This window comes from Prionailurus bengalensis, chromosome B1, assembly GCF_016509475.1.
Source record: "Prionailurus bengalensis isolate Pbe53 chromosome B1, Fcat_Pben_1.1_paternal_pri, whole genome shotgun sequence".
Taxonomy (NCBI): domain Eukaryota; kingdom Metazoa; phylum Chordata; class Mammalia; order Carnivora; family Felidae; genus Prionailurus; species Prionailurus bengalensis.
The window spans coordinates 83,224,413-83,249,435 of NC_057344.1; the positions used below are offsets into that span (position 1 = coordinate 83,224,413).

Consider the following 25,023-nt stretch of genomic DNA (forward strand, 5'->3'; position numbering starts at 1 on the left):
GAGGTGAAAGTGAGATGATTTCCAGATGATTTTCTCAGTTCTCCATTTTATTCTGCTAGTGCTAATGTTTTCAGCAATATTGTTTTAAACTAAAAATAATATGTGTACAAACAAAATATATTCAAATAGTCCAAAAGAGTTAGCACACACACACACATACCTCTTGCTGTAATTATGTCTTCCATTAATTTTGAAGTCCTAGAGGTCTGGGAGATAGCAGATAACTTAAATTTTATTTACTTATTGTCTGCTTTTTAATCTTTATGTAAAAAGGGAGTTGTTTAGGATTGTATTTTGGGCTGTGTGTACCAGGTAAAGAAGAGGAGATAATCTGGCTGATTAAATTGATGTGTTCAATCGAATCATATAATCCTGATCATAATCTGTGTTAGAATTGAAATGACTTCCTGACAATACCTAGCATATAATAGGTGCTCCAATCATATTGGTTGAGCAAAAGTGTAAACACAAACTCATGAAAAAGCTACCAAATCTCAAATTCATTTTATGATTTGTAGAGACTGTATGCTTAGTCATAGTTGTGATTTAAAAAATAATATCGATCATAATTATGGATAATTTGGAAAGAGATTTTTGAAATTAAAAAATAAATGTATTTTAGAGTTTATGATCGACAGCAAATAATCTCAAAGAAAAATTGCTTTGGTCACTTTATCTTTGAGCATGAAAGCATTTTGTTCATCGTTTTCTCCCCATAAAATAAAACACAGGCTTATTTTTTTACCGTAATCTACTTTTTTAAACCATGCAATTCCATGTATAAAAGTTGAAAGCCAGGCTGAGCATGCAGTAACCTAGGAAAACTCTGGTATGAGAAAATAATCACTCTTCACAAGGATGATTAATGAAAGGAGAAAACATTTTTGAGAGCTAAGAAATCTTATGAATGATGCTCTTTTAGCATTCTCTACTAGTAAGTCAATACCTACTATATTCAGGGAGTGTCTCCTTTAGATCACATAATTGTGCATCGCTTGCTTTTCATTTTCCAGTTGCTAAATATCCTCATTACCACATACATCAATTTAAGAAACATTTTATTGCTTGAAAAGAGAGTTTATTGCTTAAAAAAAGGCAAAGCTGTTTTTGTCTTGTGTTATGTAAACAGGCTCTTAAATAATCACTTCAGGGCTGAATTTAAAATAAAACTTGACAGGGGTGCCTGGGTGGCTCAGTTGGTTAAGTGTCCAGCTCTTGATTTCAGCTCAGGTCTTGATCTCCAGGGTCATGAGTTCAAGCCCTACATTAGGCTCTGTGCTGACAGCAAGGAGCCTCCTTGGGCTTCTCTCTCCCTCTCTCTCCGCCCCTGCCCCACTCATGTGCATGAGCTCGCTCTCTCTCTCTCTCTCTCGCTCTCTCTCTGTCTCTCTCAAAATGAATAAATAAACATTAAAAAGTAAAATAAAATAAAACTTGGCAACTTTAGCATTAAATTCCATGGACATAACACATGTGCCTACTAAACAGATAATTATAAATAAACAAATACACATACGTGTATATATACATATGTATATTAGTTTATGAGGTATATATGGACACATAGAGCTCTCTAAACTGAGAAAAACATTTTGACTTACTTGGAATGGCTAGTTAACATGTATCCATCTTCTTGATAATGAAGTAAAGTAGTTTGGTTTCAAATTCAGGTTCAACATTTATTGAACGTCTATCTTGTCCCGGGTATTGTGCTCGACATTTAAATTCCTTACCTCTCATTTAATCTCCACAGTATCATCATGAGATAGGTATTATCCCCCCATTTTATAGGAAAACTAACTCTTGGTGACATTGGGTAAAATGACTATTAGTATTAACGTTATTAGCACTTGAACATGTGGAAGGATAAGACAATCACAAAATCCTAGTTCTTATAAAATTAAGTCAGTATTAATATTATCCTTAAATGTATCAATCTGCTCTTTGTTCAGAAATTACATGTTGCTCTGGAATGCAGAAGACATTTAATTTAAAGCAGAAATTGTAGGCAAATACTCAGAAGCTGATGTTTATATACTGCACATGCGTAAAGGCAAGTCCTTCAGAGAGAGGAAGACAAGAAGCACAAATGAGCGAATGATGCCATTGCCACTTTTACAAATCAGAAGTCACTGTTTCAACTTAGGGCAAATGACTCATCTGCAGTTTTGAATGACTGGAGTCACGGAAGACAATATTTTTAATAGAAAAATTATCTACAGATTGCATTCTGACTGAGTTTCAAATAAGTTGGGCTGCTGGGCATTTTGTTCATCGTTTGCTATCAGGCCACAGACACACTGGCTTGGCTCCATGTACGATAATGATTCAGACTTTTCTAAAGTAATTTGCAAAAAGTGGGAATGAATATGCATATATCCATCTGTGCCCCTTCAGCCTAAATATATGAGAAGCTGTCAGAGAAACAAAACCTATGTAAGAGGCGCAGAATGAATATCAAACCCTGACCTCACTAGCAGGAGACCATGTAGTTAAGTATGCTAAACATCCCTCGTGTTAACCTGGTCAGGTTTCCAGAGGCTGTGTCCTAGCGGTAGCACAAAGCCAGGAAGCCAGTAGCAATGTGATGTCAGCCTCTTGAAATCTCAAGCTAACGTTAGGGTATGGGGTTAACTGATAAAATGATCAAGGATCGCAGTGTTTTGTTCATTAGGTGTGTTATTAGAAATAGAGCCTGGCTGGGGCGCCTGGGTGGCGCAGTCGGTTAAGCGTCCGACTTCAGCCAGGTCACGATCTCGCGGTCCGTGAGTTCGAGCCCCGCGTCGGGCTCTGGGCTGATGGCTCAGAGCCTGGAGCCTGTTTCCGATTCTGTGTCTCCCTCTCTCTCTGCCCCTCCCCCATTCATGCTCTGTCTCTCTCTGTCCCAAAAATAAATAAACGTTGAAAAAAAAAAAATTTAAATATAAAAAAAAAAAAAGAAAAAAAGAAATAGAGCCTGGGGGCACCTGGGTGGCTCAGTCGATTGGGCTTCCGACTTCGGCTCAGGTCATGATCTTGCGGTTTGTGGGTTCGAGCCTTGCGTTGGGCTCTGTGCCGACAGCTCAGAGCCTGGAGCCTGCTTCAGATTCTGTGTCTCCCTCTCTCTCTGTCCCTCCCCTGCTTATGCTCTCTCTCTCTCTCAAAGGTAAATAAATAAACATTAAAGAAAAAAAAAAAGAAATAGAGTGTGGAAGTAGAATGTTTGGCTTTTGCTACTCTTTTGTGACAAGAGTTTAAGAAAGTGAACGTGGGAATGTACCCTTCTGCAGATATAAGCAGAGGGAGCCTTGGAGCTTCCAAATCATCGTTAAGTGACGCCTTCAGTATTCCGCTTTTTGGCTTTTACTTTCTTCTTCTTTCTACCTCTCCTTTCACCTTCTGTCCTCACTTTCCTTCTCGTTAGCTTTTAATTGCTTCTGCACAACTTAGAGAATTAGTTCTGGAGGCTCATCATATTCCTCTTCTTCTCTGGTTCTTGGTTTTTTCCCAGCCCTGCAATATACTTCACCTATGACTTTATTCACATTTCTTAATCCTACTTATGCATTCTTTTCCATTCTCTAAGATAGTGTTCAGAAAACAGAACATACTTTGGTGTATGTATTAAAAAGTGTTTGACAAAGTGTTTGACAAAAATAAAATACCATTATTAAAGCAATCCCTCCATCTTATAATAAGCAACTTTCTTAATACCTGACCTTAGTTACATCGAACAAATGTGCTGAGGAAGGTATGCAAGTTGTTGTTTTGGAAGTAAAAATTCTCTGAAACAGAATGAGGTGTGATGATGTTCATGCAAAAAGAGCGAAGAACATTAGAAACATCCACTAGAAAATAAAATCCTGCTGAAGGGAGAGAAATGGAATCCCTTTGAGCTCAGCCATGTAAAAGGTTTCTTTCACATGAAGAGCTTCAAGAAGCTAGACGTCCCGTCTTTAATCATCAAGGCGGGCACTAAGCCATGCTCAGGACAGGCCCTTTGGTAAAGTTGGCTGTGTTACAGCCGGAAGCATCTTCGCTCTGGAGAGCCAACTGAGTTTCTCAGCTGAAATGATTATGATAGCCTGAAAATGGCTGTGGTCTCTGCTTCCTGTGATGAAAGAAAAATGGAATATGCATCAATGGCACAGCATTGGGAGAAAAGAAAATGGGTTTCTTGAGACAATGACTTTCTGGTCTTTTTAAGCAACTGCATAGAGCTGCTGGAGTTAAATGATTATTTGGGGGAAGACCTGTAATGGATTTCCCATTTCCTTTTTTAAAAAGGCAGTTTGATCTTACATGCTCTGTTAAATTAATAAATGCTGCCTAGCTTCAGAGTCTTGGTGGCCAAAATTGTGTGCGTAGATGAATTAAAGACATTAAAGGCAAATCCAGTTTTTCTCCTGCGTAGTTTATTTTCAGTAAAATAAATCTGTAGATCTTAACCCAAGAGATCTGTAGATACAATTCAGACGGTCAAGGAACTTGAATGAAAAAAAGTAAAAAGAATATCTTTATAATTACTAACCTCCACCTAAAATACAGCTTTCCCCCCAATTATACAGGTAGGTAACAAATGATAATACCACCAGCAAAACTTACGGCTTTGTAACCAACCAATAGGAATAACAGATATTTTAATATCAAATTATGGGAATTGTAGAGATGTCAAAGTATCCTTTATATTCATTACTACTTTGAAATTTTGGTGATAATTACTATTGGAAATTTTTTAATAGTCTTATGAGATAATTCACGTACCATAATAATTCATATTCATCCATTTAAAGTGTACAGTTCAGTGGGTTTGGATATACTACATTATTATTTTTTTTAATTGTAGTCATATATGTAGCATAAAATTTGCTGTTTTAGCCAGTTTACACATATAATTCAGTGGCACTAATTGCATTCACAGTGTCATACAACCATCACCACTATTTTCAAAATTTTTTATATACCCCAAACAGAAATGCTCCAAGCATTACACAGTAATTCCCCAACCCCTCTCCCCCAGCCCTTGTAATTTCTAATCCACTTTCTGTCTCTATAAATTAGTCTTTCTGTATATTTCACATAAGTGGAATCATACAATATTTGTCCTTTTGTGTCTAGCTTATTTCACTGAACATGATGTCTTAAAGCTTCATTCATGTATCAGTATCAGATGTACCAGTACTTCATTTAAAAAAAAAAAAATGTTTATCTGAGAGAGAGAGAGAGAGAGAGGCGGGGAGGGGCAAAAAGAGAGAGAGAAACAGAGGATCTGAAGTGGGCTCTGTGCTGATAGCAGACAGCCCGATGCAGGGCTTGAACTCACAAACCATGAGATCGTGACCTGAACTGAAATCAAGAGTCAGATGCCTAACCAACTGAGCCACCCAAGCGTCCCTCAGTACTTCATTTTTATCGCTGAATAATATTCCACTGTGTGCATATACTACATTTTGCTTATCCATTCACCTGTTGACAGATACTTGGGTCATATCCACCTTTTGGCTGTTGTGAATAATGCCGTAATGGACACTAGCATAGGAGGGTCTATTCTAGTCCCTGCTTTTCATTCCTTTGGGTATATATATCTAAGAATGGAATTGATAGGTCTCATGGGCTAATTCTATGCTTAGCTTTTTTGGTAACCACCCAACTGTTTTCCATAGCAGCTTCAGAACAAATGTTTACTATTCTGATAACTGTGTTTTAATATAATTGAGTTTTACATAATTATATCCATTTTCTTGTGTACATTCAGAAACATTGTCTGAGGAACGGTCCCCAGGCTGTCAAAGGGCTTCCATGACACACACAAAATGTCAGGAACCTCTGCACACTGGCTTCTCTTTTGTTAAGCAAACTGATTTAAATCTGTGAAATCCTGGCAAGTGGTTGATGTCTAGAACTAAAATTGTCCATCATTATAAAAATAGTGATTTTGCATTACCTTGGAAATTCAGTTCAGCTGAGCTAGACTAAGGACTGAACTTTAAAAATGCTTTCAGAATCAAATTTTCTTGGTTGATAACATAATAGGCATCTTTACTAACAAACATGTTAAGAAAACATAATATGCACTTCAATGGGTAAGTACAAGTTCCGGCTTTCAATATTCTAGAGCATAAGGGCTGGTTGGATGAGTATACTTTGAAAAGCCAGATCGTTCCTGAAATGTGGCTGATTTATCAATCAGTTACAGTGGAGTTCCGAAAAGAGAGAATAAAAAATATGAACGCTTCAACAATTTGCATCCCTCCCATAGAACTATAGTTGATTTAAAACATCACGAAATGCATTCATTCACAGTCTTGTGCAACCATCATCGCTATATATTTTCAAAACTCTTGTCACTTCAAACAGAAGCCACATAACCATTAAATAGTATCTGTTATCATTAATGTGTCATTTATGTAGAGGTTCACTTAAACTCTGTGTTTTTCAATGAGAAATATATTGTAGCCACTTACTCCGTCCAAGCGTTTAAGATTTGGAATATGATTGTCATCAACTATGAAAAGAAACACATAGGAAGAACTTGCCTCAAATTTCAGAAATGGCATAGTTCTGTTCTGACTTAAGTATCTCTTATTTAATTAGCAAATATTTATTGGGTACCTGCTATATGCCAGGCTCATGATATATAACAGGAAAAAAGGCATAGTCCCAGCTGTGAAGCAACTTACAGTCTCATGGGGGATAAGTTAAAAGTCAGGGTAAATGCTATATTGAGAGTCAGTTTAGATTGTTATGAGAGCAAATGTGAAAGGCATCTTATTCAGAACTGAAACGAGGCTTCCCAAGATGTAGCCAGGTGAGGGAAAAAGGAAAAGAAGAGTGGAAAGGCAAAACAGAAGAAAGAACAGAGGAAATTTGGGGACTGCCATGAGCTCACTCTAACTGCATGGGTCAGAGAACAGAGGCTGTGGCAGGAGCTGAAGCAGTGAGCAGGCTCCAGACCAGGAAAGATGTTCTCAATGTGTCAGTGGACTTTATCCTGAAAGTGAAGAAGAAACAGTAAAGTTCAGACAGAGCGGTGACGTGACTACCGGGTGCTATGTGCGCATAACTTTGCATTATAGAGACTAGATCACAGGCAGAGGCAAAAGTAGAAAGGGGGAGATTGCAGTAAGATAAGTGAGAAATAATGTTGGTATAAGCTTAAGTGGTAGCAATGAGTGTGGAGAGAAGTGGATAGATTTTTTTTAATTTGTAGGAGCTAGAATTGACAGTTCTTGAATTTGAGGGAGCAGAGAGAGGAACTCAAGAGTGATGCCTAGGGTCTTCTTTCTAACATTATTATTGTCTCCCTAATATACTGTGTTCTCCCAAAGTTTTAAATGCAAGTGAGCAGCCATTCGCCAGTGACTGATGGTCTGTGTCCTACTGGAACAACAAAAGAGAACAGAAAAATATAACCAGCTCGAAAAATACAAGCCTGATATTGCCTTTTGTACAAGGCATAGAGACTCGAAGAGGCATTGGTAACTGAGACTCATGCTAAGACTGATGTTTTGGTCAAACCTCTTGATTGGGCAAGAGGATAATCAAAAAGGGGGACTGTTGAAATAAATTCCTAGGCCCAAGATGGAACTGTTTCTGCCTAGGGTGTCACATCAGGGAACTAAACTTAGATAACTTTCGTGTCCCTGTAAAAGCTCCACTTGACCAGAACTGCAGTATACCCAGTCATCCAATCTCCAAATGCCAAGCCAACTCTGGGCCTTCTCACCCCAATCAAGGGTGACTGGGTGACCCCAGCCAATCAGATGTTCTCTATTTGTTTCTTCCTTGGTCTTTATTCTTTATCCTATAAAATCTTCTTGCCTTCCACCCATTTTGCAGTTCTCCAAAAGGAAACTGTTCATTTCATGAAGTGTTAAATGAAATTTGTTTATGTCACCTAAAACAAAACAAAACAAAACAAAACAAAGTGACGCCCAGGTTTTTAACGTGGAAACCTGGGGGACATGTTGGCAAGGAATAAGGAGTTCTGCTTGGAAAATATTGAGTGTCAAGTTCTCATTCCAGAGCCAGTACTTACCAGCCCTATGGCTTTGGGCAAATCTTAGGACTTTTTGAACCTCTGTCTAAAATAGAGATGCTGATTTCTGTCTGGTTCACAGGATGTGATGAGGCTCTAATAACTTATGCTTGTGAAAGCCCTTTAGAAACTATATAACTGAAGAGTACTGTGATTGAGATGTGAGTACTTCAGTAACTGACTAAAACCTTATTCAGTGTCATCATTGCTATCCTGAATTACAATTTAGAGATAGGCTTAGTGGGAAAATATAAGCCAGGGAATCAGGAGACCTGAATGTCTGCTAGCTCCACAATGGAGGACTGGTCCTCCTCTGAAACATAAAGTTGTCGAACTCATCATCTCCAAGGGCCCTTCTGGCCCTAAAATTATAAGAATGTTGTTAACTGTTGTCTTGAAATCTATTGGATATCCAGCATGATCTTAGTAGGTCTAAGGGGATTATTCTTGTGGACAGCAGTTCAAGAATTTTCAGTCACCATTAGCCTACTTTATGGAGGAAAGAAGGCTCAGGCTTTCTGAGAAACTATTATTACACAAATAAGTACATATGTGATTAATATGTTACTTGATCAATGTGAATGTGTTGCAGAAACAGTATAATTGAATATGACTAAGGGATGGCAAAATGTGATTCATTTGGTGCAATGAAGAGTCAAGAAGGGTATGAAGTAATTCTAGTATCTCCTATTGGATTTCATTTTATGGATTGAATATATGAAGTTTGATTTCCCCTTGTGCCTTTAATTGCAAACAGCAGAAAATCTGTAAAGTCCTAAACAATTCCCTGCTAGATTATTTTATGCTCTGCACTGCTGAACATAAGCAACCACTCCTGGGGCTTCCCCTGCCCCTTAGTTTTGTTTTGTTTTGTTGCAAAATCTATTTATTTACATGAAAGTTAGGTACATAAAAATACATGAAATGTTAATATAATATTTTAATACCTTTATTGAGATATAATTTGTGTATTATACAATTCACCCATTTAAAGTACACAATTTAATGGTGGGGCACCTGGATGGCTCATTCAGTTAAGCGTCTGACTCTTGATTTCAGCTCAGGTCATGATCCTGTGGTTGGTTTGTGGGTTCGAGCCCCAGGTCGGGCTCTGTGCTGACAGTGCAGAGCCTGCTAGGGATTTTCTGTCTCCCACTCTCTCTGCCCTCCCCCATCCTCTCTCTCTCTCTCACTCTCAAAATAAATAAAATGAACTTAAAAGAATAAAGTACACAATTCAAAGGTATTAATATATTCCCAGGATTGTGCAACCATCACCACAATCTAGTTTGCTAACATTTCGTTCCCCCAGAAAGAAACCCGTACCTGTTGGCAGTCACTCTAGTCATTTCCCCTAGCCTGTCATTTTCCCCTAGCCTGCCCTAGGCCTTGCCAACCCCTAACCTACTTCCTGTCTCTATAGATTTGCCTATCGTGCACTTTTCATATAAATGGAATCATGGAATGTGTGGCCTGTTGTCTGGTTTCTCTCACTTAGCATAGTGTTTTCAAAGTTCATTCACATTGTAGCATATAGAAATACATCATTCCTTTTATGGATGAATAATATTCTATGGTGTGGATATACCATTTTTTATTTATCTTTTGTCAGCTGATGGGCATTCGGCTTGTTTCCACTTTTTGGATATTATGAATAATGTTTTCATTTCTCTCGGGTGTATACCTAGGATTGGAAGCCTTCCCCTAAGTTTTTTTTTTTTTTTTTTTTTTTTTTTTTTTTTTTTTTCAACGTTTATTTATTTTTGGGACAGAGAGAGACAGAGCATGAATGGGGGAGGGGTAGAGAGAGAGGGAGACACAGAATCGGAAACAGGCTTCAGGCTCTGAGCTGATGGCCATCAGCTCAGAGCCTGATGCGGGGCTCGAACTCACGCACCGCGAGATCGTGACCTGGCTGAAGTCGGATGCTTAACCGACTGCGCCACCCAGGCGCCCCTTCCCCTAAGTTTTAATAACCCAGAGCTTAATATGTGTTCTCACTGATGCCATGGGGAACCCTTTATTACAGTTGGAAGACTAATAATGAATGTCAACTAATAGAAAATCGATTGAATTTCTTTTGAAAACACATTTTAGGGCTAGGCATTTTTTAAGTGTGCACAAGTCAGTTGTTTGCAAATTTATCATCACAACAGGGTGAGAAATCTGCAGTGCAGTAAGTACGTTTCAGAGAGGCTCGGTAACCTAAGATTGTAGTCTGTTTTCTTTTTTTTTATTTTTTTAAAAACTTTTTTTTTAACGTTTATTTATTTTTGAGACAGAGAGTGAACAGGGGAGGGGCAGAGAGAGAGGGAGATACAGAATCTGAAACAGGCTCCAGGCTCTGAGCTGTCAGCACAGAGCCTGATGCAGGGCTCAAACTCACAGACCGTGAGATCATGACCTGAGCCGAAGTTGGACGCTTAACCTACTGAGCCACGCAGGCGCCCCTGTAGTCTGTTTTCTTTAGAGACTTCATGACTTCAATAATGCTTACTGCAAGTAATACCAGTCATTAATACAGGGTTTGTGTCCATGGGGAGAGGAGGGCAGTGAGAAGACTCAATAAATTTGGCACAAATCCCTTGAGCAGAGTTTTACTTTCCTATTAACACAAGCTTTTCTATTATGAAGCTTCACGGGGAATTTTTAAGACATCTCTAAGACTTCACGGCTTATAGCCTATAGCTATATGCCCCAAGTCCCTGGTTCTTGCCCCTCCTCAGGACAAATTCACTTTTATATGTCCTTAGGATTATTTTGGTGTGAGGTTTGAGAAGCACTGATGGATGGAATTTTTTTTTTTTTTTCACATGGCTGTGAAAGGACTTGAAAATAATTTAACTGGTATTTCCTGAGTGGAGGGCCATGGAACTAGTTGTTAAAAGATGTTGCATTAAAAGAAAAAAGAAAATCCTGTGTTTAAGTAAGTTTGAGAAGTAATGAGAGTAACAAATTTATAGTTCCTTTAATTTAAAACTTCTCAGAGGCCAGAGAGTTCTCTTATCTCTGCTCAAAATGAAAGATCTAGAACTACCTGCCACAACCTTCAAAATTAGACCTGTAAAGCATTTCACAGAAGTTAAACCTTTGCCTTTTATTTTAAAAGTTGAGTCGACCAAAACAATTACAGTAATTAGAAATCATCCCAAATGTTAATTTTAGAGCACTGAGGAGATATTCATGAAAAAGTACTCTCTAGATGTAAAACACTCCAATTTTATGAACCACTGAATACAGTTTTGTCTCCCTGCAATGCTTCTCTTCTCTTGTTTTCTCATGTGTGACAGTGTTGGGATTGGTAATGCCATTTCCTTAACTGTTTCACCTGGCCTGTTTTCTGATAAAATGGCTTCATGCTGGCAGACACATTTTCCATGATTAATTAAGCATGAAAGGGTGATTTTTTTCTACACAATTTCACCTTTCAAGCTTTAAATTGATTTTCCTTTGCAGCTCCAATTTTTCTCTCCTGTGAACTCACTTGTTAGGAAAAAGAGCCCTAAATAGGAACCTGCTGGTGTATGGTATAACGGATATTTGGAAGGGGTCTCTGACAGAGGTTTCTGCAGGGTCTTTTGGTCCTAGTGTCGCAGGATTGTTTTACCACAACACCCGGAAATCGTTGTCTTGCCTCTTTGGAGAATGAAGAGGTGGACACAAAATGAGCAGCAGGCAAAAGTCTATTAGAGTATAAGATCAGAGAGGAAGAGGGGCGCCTGGGTGGCACAGTTGGTTAAGCGTCCGACTTCAGCCAGGTCACGATCTCGAGGTCCGTGAGTTCGAGCCCCGCGTCAGGCTCTGGGCTGATGGCTCAGAGCCTGGAGCCTGTTTCCGATTCTGTGTCTCCCTCTCTCTCTGCCCTTCCCCCATTCATGCTCTGTCTCTCTCTGTCCCAAAAATAAATAAACGTTGAAAAAAAATTAAAAAAAAAAAAAAGATCAGAGAGGAAGAATAGTATGAAAGCTCTCTTTACAGAGAGGGAACATTCAAAAGTGAATGCCCCAGGACTATAGGCAAGCGTCCTTATTTTATAAGGTTCTGGTCAGCCGTCCCTTCCCTTCCCCCTCATTCCTTCTCAGGTTCTGCCCTCATTGGCTTGATAGCTCTAGGTGCTGCGTTGTTCATTCCTGATTGGCTCATTTCTATGGTATGAGGGATGGTCTATGGCCTTACGTTCCTTGTGGGTCACACGTTTTTATGGTCTACTACTTATTTTTGGTTAGGTCTTTTGTCAAATTTGCGGGGGAGTAGGTGGTGTCTATCACATTCTTAAGAGAAATCTTACGCATGAGACGGTTTGCTGTCGTCAGACACTCCCAGCATTGTTCCAAAATATGTGTTTTTCCCACCCAGGGACCTCAGGTCCTATCCTGTCCCTGTCTGCCTATTTTATCCTATCTTTTCCTATCGTACTAGCTACAGCCTGTGCCATCAGAACTCAGTTCCCTGCTTGGACCACCTGACATAGAAATAATAGGAACAGCTCTCCTATGGCTATTCGTACCAGCCATTTCCTCTGTGCTTCTCCGATTCCTTCACTTACATATCTCTTTAACTCTGACCTGTGTCATTACTAAGCCGAGCATACTCTGCACAGCTCACTGCAAAGCAGTATAGCATAATGCAGTTCGGAAATCCTGTTTCAAGAGTTGTTGTATGGCAAGTTCAGGAAAGTTGAGTCTTCTCTTCGTTCGGGCAGTAGTTCCAAATGCCAAGGAAAACAGGTCACTCCGGATTAGTGGATGTCATTGCTTTACTCATAGTTGCCTGGAAGAAGCTGGTTATAAATCATATGGCAAAACATATAAGCCGCATTTAATGGAAAACAAGTACAGCTAGAAGATTGGAAATCATTGCATTCACTCCAATGTATCTCTTCTTTTTATTCTTACCAACAATCATGTTATTACTTATTCATTTCACTCAAAGTTACTAATGTTAATTTGTAGACAAAAGATTCTTTAATGTGTTGTTCTAAGTCTGAATTTAAATCAGCATCTGTCTTGCTAGCACATACTAGAAAGATTCTCTGCTGGCCTTGAAGAAGAAAACAGCCATGTTGCAAACTACATGTTGAAAGATCCACATGGCAGTCATGGGGTATTGGAGTGTTGGTGGGGTTCATGGGGTTAAGAGCTGACAACCAAGAAAGAATTCTTGAAGATGTCTTTGGTGCAAAAAGGTGATTTTATTAAAGCATGGAGACAGGACCAGTGGGCAGAAAGAGCTGCACTGGGGTTGTGAAGAGTGGCTCCTTGTATACTATGGGACTGTGGGAGGTAAAGTCAAAAGGGAAGTTTCCAAAGTGATTTTCATATGCTAAAGATTCACAGATTACTGGAGGCCTAGCTATTGTCAAGCTAAGGTTGTTTTTCCCTCTAGCAAAGCATTAACACTGGGACGTTAAGGAATTCCTGGACTTTAGACTATTGATGGGATGTCTTTTTTCTTGTAAACTGGTGGTGACTCTTATTAATTTAACCTTTTTTTTTTTGTCTCTTCCTGTTTTGGGGTAGCCAGGAGTATCCAAGGAACATCATACATATACCACCTGGGGGAGGGGGGGTAGTGTGCTAATTTGTACTTTGCCCTCAGCCTGTCTTATGGTCCCTCATCAGCAGGAAACTTCAAGGGACCTCTAGAAGCTGAGGGCAGCATCCAGCCAATAGCCAGTAAGAAACTGGGACTGTTAGTCACACAACAACAGGAAAATGAATTCTGTCAATAATCTGAATGAGCTTGGAAGCAGATCCTTCCTACTCAAGGCTTTGGATAAGGATGCAGTCCAGCTAACACTGTGGTTGCCGTCTTATGACCCTGAGCCAGGGACTCAGCTAAGCCATGTCTGTATTCCTGGTCCATTGAAGCTGTAGGATAATGTGTGTGTGCTTTATTCAGCTTCTAAGTTTGTGGCAATTTTTACATGACAGTAAAGTACTAATACAGGAACCACTCTCTAATAATTATGTCAGAGCCACTTGTGTTTCAGTTTTACTATGTCTTATAATGTATGCCCAGAATATAAAAGAATAGAGGTAACCTTCAGATTTGCTGGATGCTAGGATCAATTATGCAGCTTTTTTTTCCAAGCTCTTCATGTCATTAAGAACAAGCAGGCAGGTATGATATTGTGATTTGTACTAAGAATACATAGGAGTAAGGCACCTGGGTGGCTCAGTCAGTTAAGTGTCCAACCTCTGCTCAGGTCATGATCTGATGGTTCATGGGTTCGAGGCCTGTGTTGGGCTCTGTGCTGACAACTTAGAGCCTGGAGTCTGCTTCATATTCTTTGTCTCCTTCTCTCTCTCTCTGCCCCTCCCCCACTTGTGTGCATGCGCTCTCTCTCTCTCAAAAATAAATAAATAAACTTAAAAAAAAAAGGAATACATGGGACGACTGGGTGACTCAGTCAGTAAAGTGTCTGACTCTTGAATTTGGCTCAGGTCTAATCTCATGGTTCATGAGATAAAGCCCCATGCTGGGCTTTGTGCTGGCAGCACAGAGCCTGCTCAGGAGTCTCTCTCTCTCTTTTCTCTCTCTGTCTCTCTTTCTCTCTTTCAAAATAAATAAACATTACACGAAGGAATCTACTCCTGAAATCATTGTTGCACTATATGCTAACTAATTTGGATGTAAATTTTAAAAAATAAAAAGGAAATAAGTTAAATAAATAAATAAATAAACGTTTAAGAAAAAAAGTATAGATTTGATCTTCTCCCTATTTTGGAACCAAGCTTCTAAACCCCCTTGAATTCCTGTAAAGAGAATAGTCAAGGTATCGTTTGTTATGTTACTGAGGCGACTCTAGAAAGCACCTAAGGATAGGGGCTGATTAACTGGGGAGCCAATCTTGTGTTTAGAGGGTTAGAAATTTCAGTTCCACCCTTTCAACCCCCCACAACCTGTAGGGAGGGAAAAGGGGCTGAATCAATCATCAGTGACCAAAAACTAAATCGATCATGTCTATGTAACAAAGCCTCCATAAAAACCCAAAGGGCCTATTAATTAGGGGAGCTTCCAGGTTGGTGAACATGTAGAGGTACTGGGAGAGTGGCACCCTCAGAGAAGGCAAGGAAGCTCTGCACCCCCTACCCTGGCTGTTTCTGAGTCATACCCTTTTATAATAAACCGGTAATCTAGTAAGTAAAATATTTCTCTGAGTTCTGTGAGCCACTCTAGCAAATTAGTTGAACCCAAGAGGGAGTCATTGGGACCTCCCATCTATAGCCAGTTGGTCAGAAGCACAGGTGACAATCTAGACTTGCAATTGTCATCTAAAGTGAGGGCAGTCTTGTGGGACAGGGCCCTTACCCTGTGGGATCTGATGCTCTCTTGGGATAGATAGTGTCAGAAATGACTTGAATTGTAGGATACACAGCTGGTGTCAGAGAATTGCCTGGTAGTATTGGAAAAATTACACATTGGAATTGGTGTCAGCATCATAGCAAACATGCATGGTCTTTACCTCAATCCATCCAACTCACAACACCCAAAGGGACTGAATGTGATGTCTTTCTTTTTTCTTTCCTTTCTTTTCCTTTTCTTTCTTTTCTTCCTTCTTACTTTCTTTCCTTCTTTTTTTCTTTTTTTTTTTTTTTTGGTCTGTTACATAAACTAACTCATTTATTATAGACTAGCAATGTTTCAAATGGTGGAGCTGCTCCTGGCCTCTCAAGTCCTTCAGTCTTCTGATGGCAGATGTTACTGTGATGGCAGAAGTAGTGATGTAGGTCTGGGTACTACCTGCTGCTGTTTTCATGCAGGAATCACAGTGCCAGATCCCCGCAGCTTGTCTTTTCATCTTGGTTTAGCCTAAGAAGGAGCAAGTGTACTTGGCTTGCTGACTAATTTCAATTTTCTTCACCATTTTCCTGAGGGAGGCACCATAATGACTTCCATGTTTACTGATGATTCCAACCTTCTTGGTGCATTTAGCCATGTCATCACAAACTAGGTCTGAGTCCAGAAACTGGATGGGATTGATTTCTACATCCCATTACTTTTGCTAGCTCTGTTTTCTATTGTTTGTTATGGCTTTTAAAACTCTTTATGTATTATTCTTTTCTTCTAAGGGCAGGAAAAAGTCCATTTGAATGAATAGTTTAGTTCTTTTTAAAATCACGTCTTTAGAGCACACCAGGAAAACCAAATAAACAGGGAGGAAACTGGCACTTTGCACTGGTTTAATATGAAGCACAAAATGGTGAGATGCTATACGCAGTTGGGGACTAATGCAAAAATACAAAAGATAGAAAAAATTTTAAACTGTTAGTCATTCAGAGACTAAAATAAATGTAGTGCTAACAACTGGTCCATTGAAATGAAAATATAATAATATTGACTTAAAGTCCACAATTCCATTAAGTGCTTAACTGATTCTCTTGCCCTGTAGGTCTGTCCCTTCCTCTCCTCCTTTATCTTCTTAGAGGTATAGAGAGAAATAGACTTGATTTTAGAGTGTTCTTTCTTTCTTTCTTACAGGTCAAGTGACTTTCTAATGTCCTTATTGGGTTCTCACAATTCTAATTAATATAGAACCCGGGTCTTTCTAAGGTCCAATGAAGTCGTTAATAAAAGAAATAGATATATAATATTTAGTTGGCCACTTTACTAATCAGTACCCACGGAAATAAAAGCAGTTACTCTCTGTTAGTAAATTAATTCTAGGGCTCTCCAGATCCCAGCATCCTGTGCTGTGCCTCTGAATGTGCGCATCCCTATTATGGGCACCAGGGTGCTTACCAAGTGCAACTCTGAGCCATCTTATCTGAAGTATTTGGTTTTTGAGAATTGGGATGTTGATCTTTTGTAATGTGTTTTAACCCATCCTATGAGCTCCTATTGAATTCACAGGAAATCAAAAGATTCTATCTCGCTTGGTTTATGTACAGCAAGCCAAATGCTTGAAGAAATTTAGTGGATGATAGAAAAACTGTCTAATGATGAACATTAAGTCTTTGTTTCCAGAGTCTGTAACAATTAGAGGAAAACTAGCAACATTTTAAACAGGGGGGTGGGAGGGGGACATGTTTTAAAAACCATTTAAGAATTCTGTTGTTTTTTGTTTAACATGGTGGAGTTATATTGCTATCTGTGCTTCTGGAAACACACACACACACACACACACACACACACACACAAACTAGATAGAGTTATCTCCTATTTAAATAGTGAGTAATATAGAGAATATGAATGTTTTTAAAAGAAATACTGAGACCACTGCAGTGGTCAAATAAAGGAGCACTGAGTCTAGTGACTTGCCAGGCAAGGAAATACACATCAGTGAGGAAATTCAGGGTGGTTCACTAAAGAGGAGAAGTCAGGGACCCATGTATCCCAGAAAGGGGAAGTTCACTGTGTTTGTGCTAATTAGGGACCAAAGCTTACATACAAGAGAGGGTGAAATGACTCCGTAGTACTGATATAACTGCTTAAAACAAGTCACATTTTTCATTGGTCACAGAAGACTCTTCATTTGGGTCTGGTGAGGATCTAACATACCAATCATTGTTCATCTTTAGCTGGTGGGTGCTTTAAATTCATAGCAGTTTCAGCTAAGGCTGTTTAGAACCAACTGTGGGAGATACAACATCCACTTTTGATATCTCCTAGGCAAGAGCTGTCACAGGTACAAAGTTCATTTATAGTCCCTCCTATTAATTTTCATCTATCTAGACAAAACACAGTGATTACAGAAGGATAGGCAAATTATCAGATTTTCAGGTCTACACCACAATTTTGATGAGGGGGGCTAATTTTATAAAATATCACTGTCTTTATCAGAGTCCCTTCAGATTCCTTTTGTTACAGAATCATCAGATGGTTGGAATAGTGATGGTGCAATGTTTATGATTCTGTTAACAATTGACATGACAAGAGCAATACTTAGGAACAAGGAGAGAAAGAGCATAACTAATGTATATAGAATACCCCCAACTAGCTTCCTGTTTTACCAAGCCCAAGCCATGAAAGTAGATGTCACAGATTGGTTTGTTCAATTTCAACAACCGGTTGTTTTCTTCTAAGTTTTATGCAAGTCCCATGAACTGGTCCTAGAACTTACACCAAGAAGCAACAAAAGATGCTAACCAGTGTGAAAACAGAATCTTGATTTGCCATTAAACAAACTGGAGCAATTCTGTTATCTATACTATCAAAGCAAGTACATGGAGGCTCATGTATTAACAATCATGTATTAACAATGTATTACATATATAGTTTCATATGCAATGACAAACAGGTGAGAGAAAGATTTGTATACAGCTTTCAATTTTTATTTTTATTTTTATTTTGAGAGAGAGAATGAGCATGTATGAGCAAGAGAGGGACAAGGGGGGGGGGAGAGAGAGAGAGAGAGAGAGAGAGAGAGAGAGAATCTTAACTAGGTTCAAAGCCCAGCATGGAGCCCATTGTGGAGCTCAATCTCAACACCATGAGACCCATTACTGGACCCATACCTTAAACCACTTATAAAAGTTGACTCAAAATGGATCACAGGGGTTTAGTCAGTTAAGCAGTCAAGCGTGCAACTCTTGATTTGGGCTCTGGTCATGATCTCACAGTTGTGAAATGGAGCCCCATGACTGGCTCCACACTGACAGTGCAGAGCCTGCTTGGGATTCTCTCTCTCCCTCCCTCTGCCCCTTCCCTGCTTTTGTGCATACATGTGTGTGCACTCTCTCTTTCTCTCTCTCTCTCTCAAAATAAATAAATAAACTTTAAAAAAATGGATTATAGACTTAAATGTAATCCCTGAAACCATGAAACTCTAGAAGAAAACATAGGGACAAAGTTCTTAACATGAGCAGTGGTAATGATTTTTCAGATATGACATCTAAAGCGCAAGCCACAAAATCAAAAGAAACTATCAAGAAAGTGAAAAAGATAACCTATGAAATGGGGGGGGGGGAATTTGCAAACCATAGATTTGGTAAGGAGTTAATATCCAAAATATATAAAGAACTCATACAACTCAATAGCAAGCAAGGAAGAAGGAAAGAAAGATAGAAAGAAAGAGTGGGCAAAGGACCTGTATGGACATTTTTCCAAAGAAGATATATGAAAGGTCAACAGGCACATGAAAAGATGCTCAACATCACTAGTCATTAGGGAAATGCAAATCAAGACCACAATGACATTACCTCATGCCCGTTAGAATGTCCATGATCAAAAACACCAGAGATAACAAATGCTGGCGTGGATATGGCAAAAGGGAACTCTTGTGCACTACTGGTGGGATTGTAAGACAGTCACTAAGGAAAACAGTATGGAGGTTCCTCAAAACTCCTAAAAATAACATATGATACAGCAATTCCACTTCTGGAAATATTCAAAGGAAACAAAAACATTAACAAAAAGATCTGTGCATCCCCACATTGACAGCACCATTATTTACAATAGCCAAGACATGGAGACAACCTTAGTGTCCATCAATGGACAAATGGATAAAGAAGTTGTGGTATATATACACAATGTAATATTATTTAGCCATAAAACAGGGAAATCCTACCATTTGCAAGAACATGGATGGACCTTGAAGGCATTTTGCTAACTGAAATAAGCCAGACAGAGGAAGAAAAATACTGTACGATCTCACTTAAATGTGGAATCTAAAAAAAGAAAAAAGAGATTAGACTTACCAGAGGTGAATTGTTGGGAGAGGGAGAATTGGAAGAAGGTAGTCAAAAAGTACTAGCTTCTAGTTACAAGATAAATAAGCACTAGGGATGTAATGTACATGATGAACACAGTTAACACTGTTGTACAATATACAGGAAAGTTCCCATGAGAATAGATTGATCCTAACAGCTCTCATCACAAGAAGAATTTTTTTTTTCCTTTTTTTCTTTTCTTCTTTATTTACTTTTTATTGTACCTATATAAGAAAGTAGACATTAGCTGAACCTATTGTAATCATTTCACAATCTATATAAATCAAACCATCATGGTGCATACCTTAAACTTTTCTCAAACTGGGCAGGAAGGGGGAAGTATGGGAAGTATGGATAAAGAATAGAAAAAAAGTATGTTCAGTGGGTATCTATTGATGCCTCAAGGTAATGAGAATTTAAATCTTGTGAAGGGTCTTGTTAACACTCCCAGTCAACATTTCTCTTTCCCTGGGTTGGCATTAATTTAACTTCCACAAAGGAAAAATAAACAAGAGTCTGTATACCCACGTATGGTATCAGGAGGAATCCAGAGATTTTCCAAAGACTGCAGTGCTGATCAGAGGTTGCCTGATGAACAGGACGAGCAGAGGAAGAGCATCACATCCAGCAGGGGATATGGAACATGAGTTTAACTAAAGAAAACTTAGTTACAATGAGGAGTTGCTCTGCAGCTCAGATATAGCTAATATTTTCACACCGGTGAGGCAGAATCTACAACTGCAATCAAATGCATTTAGAACGTTCAGGGAAATGTAACAGTCATAGAAACTTGTTCTGATACATTTTTTTCCATCAATGGCATTCTCTTGTTTTACTATCCTAATTAAAATGTGAAATTAACTCTATTTTGTAAAACTAAGATTTGTAAGCCACAGAATTTAGGTTTTAAAAAAAAATCGTAATCCTTAGTTCCAGAAAATATATCAGGATATATCCTAACGCTTTAAGTAATGAGTGCAAATGCATCCCTTCTACAACTCAAGTTTTTCCCCAGAGGATTTTTGAATGGATATTAGGTATATTTTATATAAAAACACTTTTAAACCTTTGTGTTATATCTCTAAACTTTCCTAGCATTTCCAAGCAGTTGTACAGGTTTGGTCAGTTTTATAAACATAGATTTTTCTTTTCCATCTAATATTGTCTTTTTTGAAGGATCTGAGTTTAAAGCTTCATAAAAGCTCTTTGGGCAAATTAGGTAGATCAAAATGGTTCGTCTCTGTCACTGGGGAAAGGGAAAAATTCTTCCCAGAGAATTCATGTTGCAATGGCTGTGTGCTAAATGCATCTGACTAAATTAAAACAAGCAAACAAGGGGCGCCTGGGTGGCGCAGTCGGTTAAGCGTCCGACTTCAGCCAGGTCACGATCTTGCGGTCCGTGAGTTCGAGCCCCGCGTCGGGCTCTGGGCTGATGGCTCAGAGCCTGGAGCCTGTTTCCGATTCTGTGTCTCCCTCTCTCTCTGCCCCTCCCCCGTTCATGCTCTGTCTCTCTCTGTCCCAAAAATAAATAAACGTTGAAAAAAAAAAATTTAAAACAAGCAAACAAAACAGGAAGACAGGGTCCCAACATCTAAATATGATTAAAAGGACATGTTGGGAGATGCTTGCATCTAGAATAGTTTCAGAAAAGCTTAATGTATCAGAGGAAAAAAGGGGGAGGGGGCAGGTATTATGGTGACTGTATTAGTCACTGTTCTCCAGAAACACAGAACAGTAGGAGTAGAAGAGGTATAGGAAATGTGTGTGTGTGAGAGACAGACAGAAACAGAGTATTGGTTCACACAGTTGTAGAGCTGGCAAATTTTAAATCTGCAGGGTAGGCCAGCAAGTGGGCAACTGAGGCAGGTTTTTATGTTGCAGTCTGAGTTAGAATTGCTTCTTCTTGGGGAAACCTGTCATTGCTCCTAAGACCTTCAGCTGATTGGATGAAAGCCACACCCACATTCCGTTTTACTTAAATTCAACTGATTGTAAACATTGATCACAGCGAAAGAATACCTTCACAGCAATGTCTAGACTAGTGTTTGTCAAAAATACTGGGCATCATCTTTTTTGTTGACACGTAAAATTAACTTACATCACAGTAACAGTTTTGCCAAAAACTTTATTTATTGATTGATTTACTTACTTACTTACTTATTTCAATAAGTATTCAATGGGGCACCTGGGTGGCTCAGTCAATTAAGAGTCTGACTTCGGCTCAGGTCATGATCTCACAGTTGGTGAGTTTAAGCCCACACCGGGCTCTGTGCTGACAGCCCAAAGCCTGGAGCTTGCTTCAGATTCTGTGTCTCCTTCTCTCTCTGTCCCTCCCCTTCTTGTGTTCTCTCTCTCTCAAAAATAAATAAATAAACATTTTAAAAATAAACAAATAAATTCAAGTTAATTAGCTTACAGTATACTATTGGCTTCAGGAGTAGAACCCACTGAATCATCACTTATATATGACACCCAGTACTCATCCTAACAAATGCCCTCCTCAATGCTCATCACCCATTAGCCCATCCCCCCACCTACCACCCCTCCAGCAACCTCAGTTTGTTTTCTATCTTTAAGAGTCTTTTATGGTTTGCCTCCCTCTCTGTTTTTATCTTATTTTTCCTTCCCTTCCCCTATGTTCATCTGTTTTCTTTCTTAAATTCCAGGTATGAGTGAAATCATATGACATTTGTCTTTCTCTGACTGCCATATTTCATTTAGCATAATACACTCTAGTTGCATCCACATTGTTGCAAATGTCAAGATTTCATTCTTTTTGATGGCTGAATAATATTCCAGTGTGTGTGTGTGTGTGTGTGTGTGTGTGTGTATAAAGCCATAGATAGATATAGATAGATATAGATATAGATATAGACATAGATATAGACAGATATACCACATCTTCTTTATCCATTCATCAGTCAATGGACATTTGGGCTCTTTCCATACTTTGGCTATTGTTGATAGTGCTGCTATAAACATTAAGGTACATGTTGGGTTGCTCTCCTCTTGAAGCAGACTACAGATCCGCCTTCAGCACCACTGGAATCTCGTGCACGTGCTGTATGAGAAAAGCAGCCACATGTGTCTTAAGAAGTGTTTCTCCTCTGTTCCCTAGTGATACTTATTCCCAGTCTGTTGTGTCAGCCAGTATTAATACATAGAAAGAAATCCAGAATCTGGAAAATTATGGAAATAATTTTGGAAAGGATAATCTTGATAGAAATAGCATATTTTGATCCTTGATTCATGACTTCTGCCTGGGCCTGCCTAGGAAAACCAAAAGTCCATGTAGTGTAATGTAACTGTGGAAAATCATGCTGGGCAAAGGACCTTGGCTTAAGGGGCCATCATATTTTTGTTCTATGGTTGGTGCCATAAAATTCATATGCTCTGAGTTGGAAAATATTTCCTTTCCTTATAAACCCCAAGGAACACTTTTTAAAAGAAATTATATGCCCTAAAGATTGAGCTTTCATCTTATTTTAAAAAGAGTGAAATTGTAAAAACTACTATCAGTATCATTATTATGCCCACTTAGAATCATAGACCTGAAGACCGAAAATGACCTCAGAGGTTGTACCCATTTTTATGTTTCAGCATGTTCAGTGAAAGACATGGGAATAAAGCATTACCTTGAAATTGTTTTGTAAACTTCAAGGGAGCTACTAGATTAGATTCCCTTTGGTATAGTCCAGGCAAAGAATAAACTGAGAAGCCTCTTTTTAGATGCTGCTTATGGAATCACCATTCATTCCGTTTTAAATTTTTTAAATATAGTATATACAAATACTAACTAGTCTTCTAGAAGCTGGAAAGAGCTCATGTAAACACAAAGATGAAGTGGAAATCGAGGAGAGGCAGATATACAGGAAAGGCAGGATGAAGGAAACAGAGAAAGACTTTGACAAAGCAAACACACACACACACACACACACACACGCACACACATCTGTGTGTGTTAAACCTCACCCACAACATTTCTTTTCACAGTTGAGTATCTCCTGACCATTATATATAATAGGAGCCAAGGTCAAATTATGCAACAGCATAATTCAGAAAGCATATAATCCAAAGTCTTCAAAACAAATTTTGTCTTCATAAAGTATATCTCAAGTGATTGTTACACTGAATTTCCCTTACCATTACTACAGCAATGGGTTTAGTCTGTCACTGACCTATTAGCTATGACCTATTCTGCCATTTTTTATTCTGTGAATCTATAGTCTCATTCAACATGTTGTGTAACAGAGACACTTCCATTTTCCATAAGGGTCTGTAAGATTTATGTATTTGGCATTTGATTGCTTTAGTGGAACCTATTGGGACCATTTATAGCTTGTGCTATAAAAAAAAGGCACTCTTATTTCTAGAAAATAAATACTTTACCCAAGAGTTTGTAAGTTGAGTGGAAGCTTTTCATTTATCTAGCAATTGTTGACTTGTGGTCTGGCAGAGAGGAATTACTGACAAATTGAATGTTTCCCCTGGGAAAATAAAAGCTCAACGTATATTCTTTGCCTGATAAGTACTTTCCAAGAATTAGGCTAATGACATTTGTTGGCTCTCTGGCTTGCCCATTTTTGTAAGGCCTGGACTAACAATGGAGATGACACAGAGCTAGCCTGCAGTTTACTTTACCTTCCAACCTTTCCTCCCTAATTACTGTCTTGTCAGACCTTAAGAAGAACTCTACCAGATGTCATTCCCCATTCATTTAGAGCTTAGTTAGATGGTTCCAAGGTTTGGCCAAACCCACTTACAAGGATATATGAATATACTTGGCTCTACGTTCTGGGCCGTGTTGAGTAGAACTTTATTTTTATGTCTCTGCAGAGCTTCCTTTTGACCCTTTTTTCACGTGACTCCTCCTTTCCCAACACTTCCAAATCAAATTGCTCTTGAAACACTCTTCTATCTCCTTTGGGCTGACTGTAGACATAAGCTGAGATGGGGATGTGACATTTGTCTCTTTCTTTGTAGGAGAATAAGTGATTCTGATTTTCAAGCCCACTATTTCAGAGCTGCTTTTAGCTGACATTAGAGTAGCCACCCTGGGGGATGTGTCCTGTGTTGAACACCTATAAAAAACTGTAGGGACTTGGTTTGGTTGGAATCACATCTTCCTAAGGCATAGAGTGTATTATGGCTTTTCAGGAAATATTACTTTCATTACACATACATAACAATTTTTATTATACTATCTCATTTCTTTTTTTTTTTTCTGTTGGGTTGTGGGGAAGGAGAGAAATGCTAAGCTACAAAGCAAATAAAACTGTAGAATCATTCTTAAGAAAATGAAAACACGTATATAAAAGCTATCCATTTCTTGAGAATTCAGTATAACCACCA

The 25,023-nt window shown here is 38.8% G+C and overlaps 1 protein-coding gene and 1 pseudogene across 1 annotated transcript in view; one reads left to right on the plus strand and one right to left on the minus strand.

Annotated features, from left to right (window-relative positions):
* The window catches only part of FREM3 (FRAS1 related extracellular matrix 3), an 88,171-nt gene that overhangs the window by 16,445 nt on the left and 46,703 nt on the right, over positions 1-25,023 (plus strand). The window lies entirely within an intron of this gene.
* LOC122475988 lies at positions 15,590-15,959 on the minus strand (annotated as a pseudogene).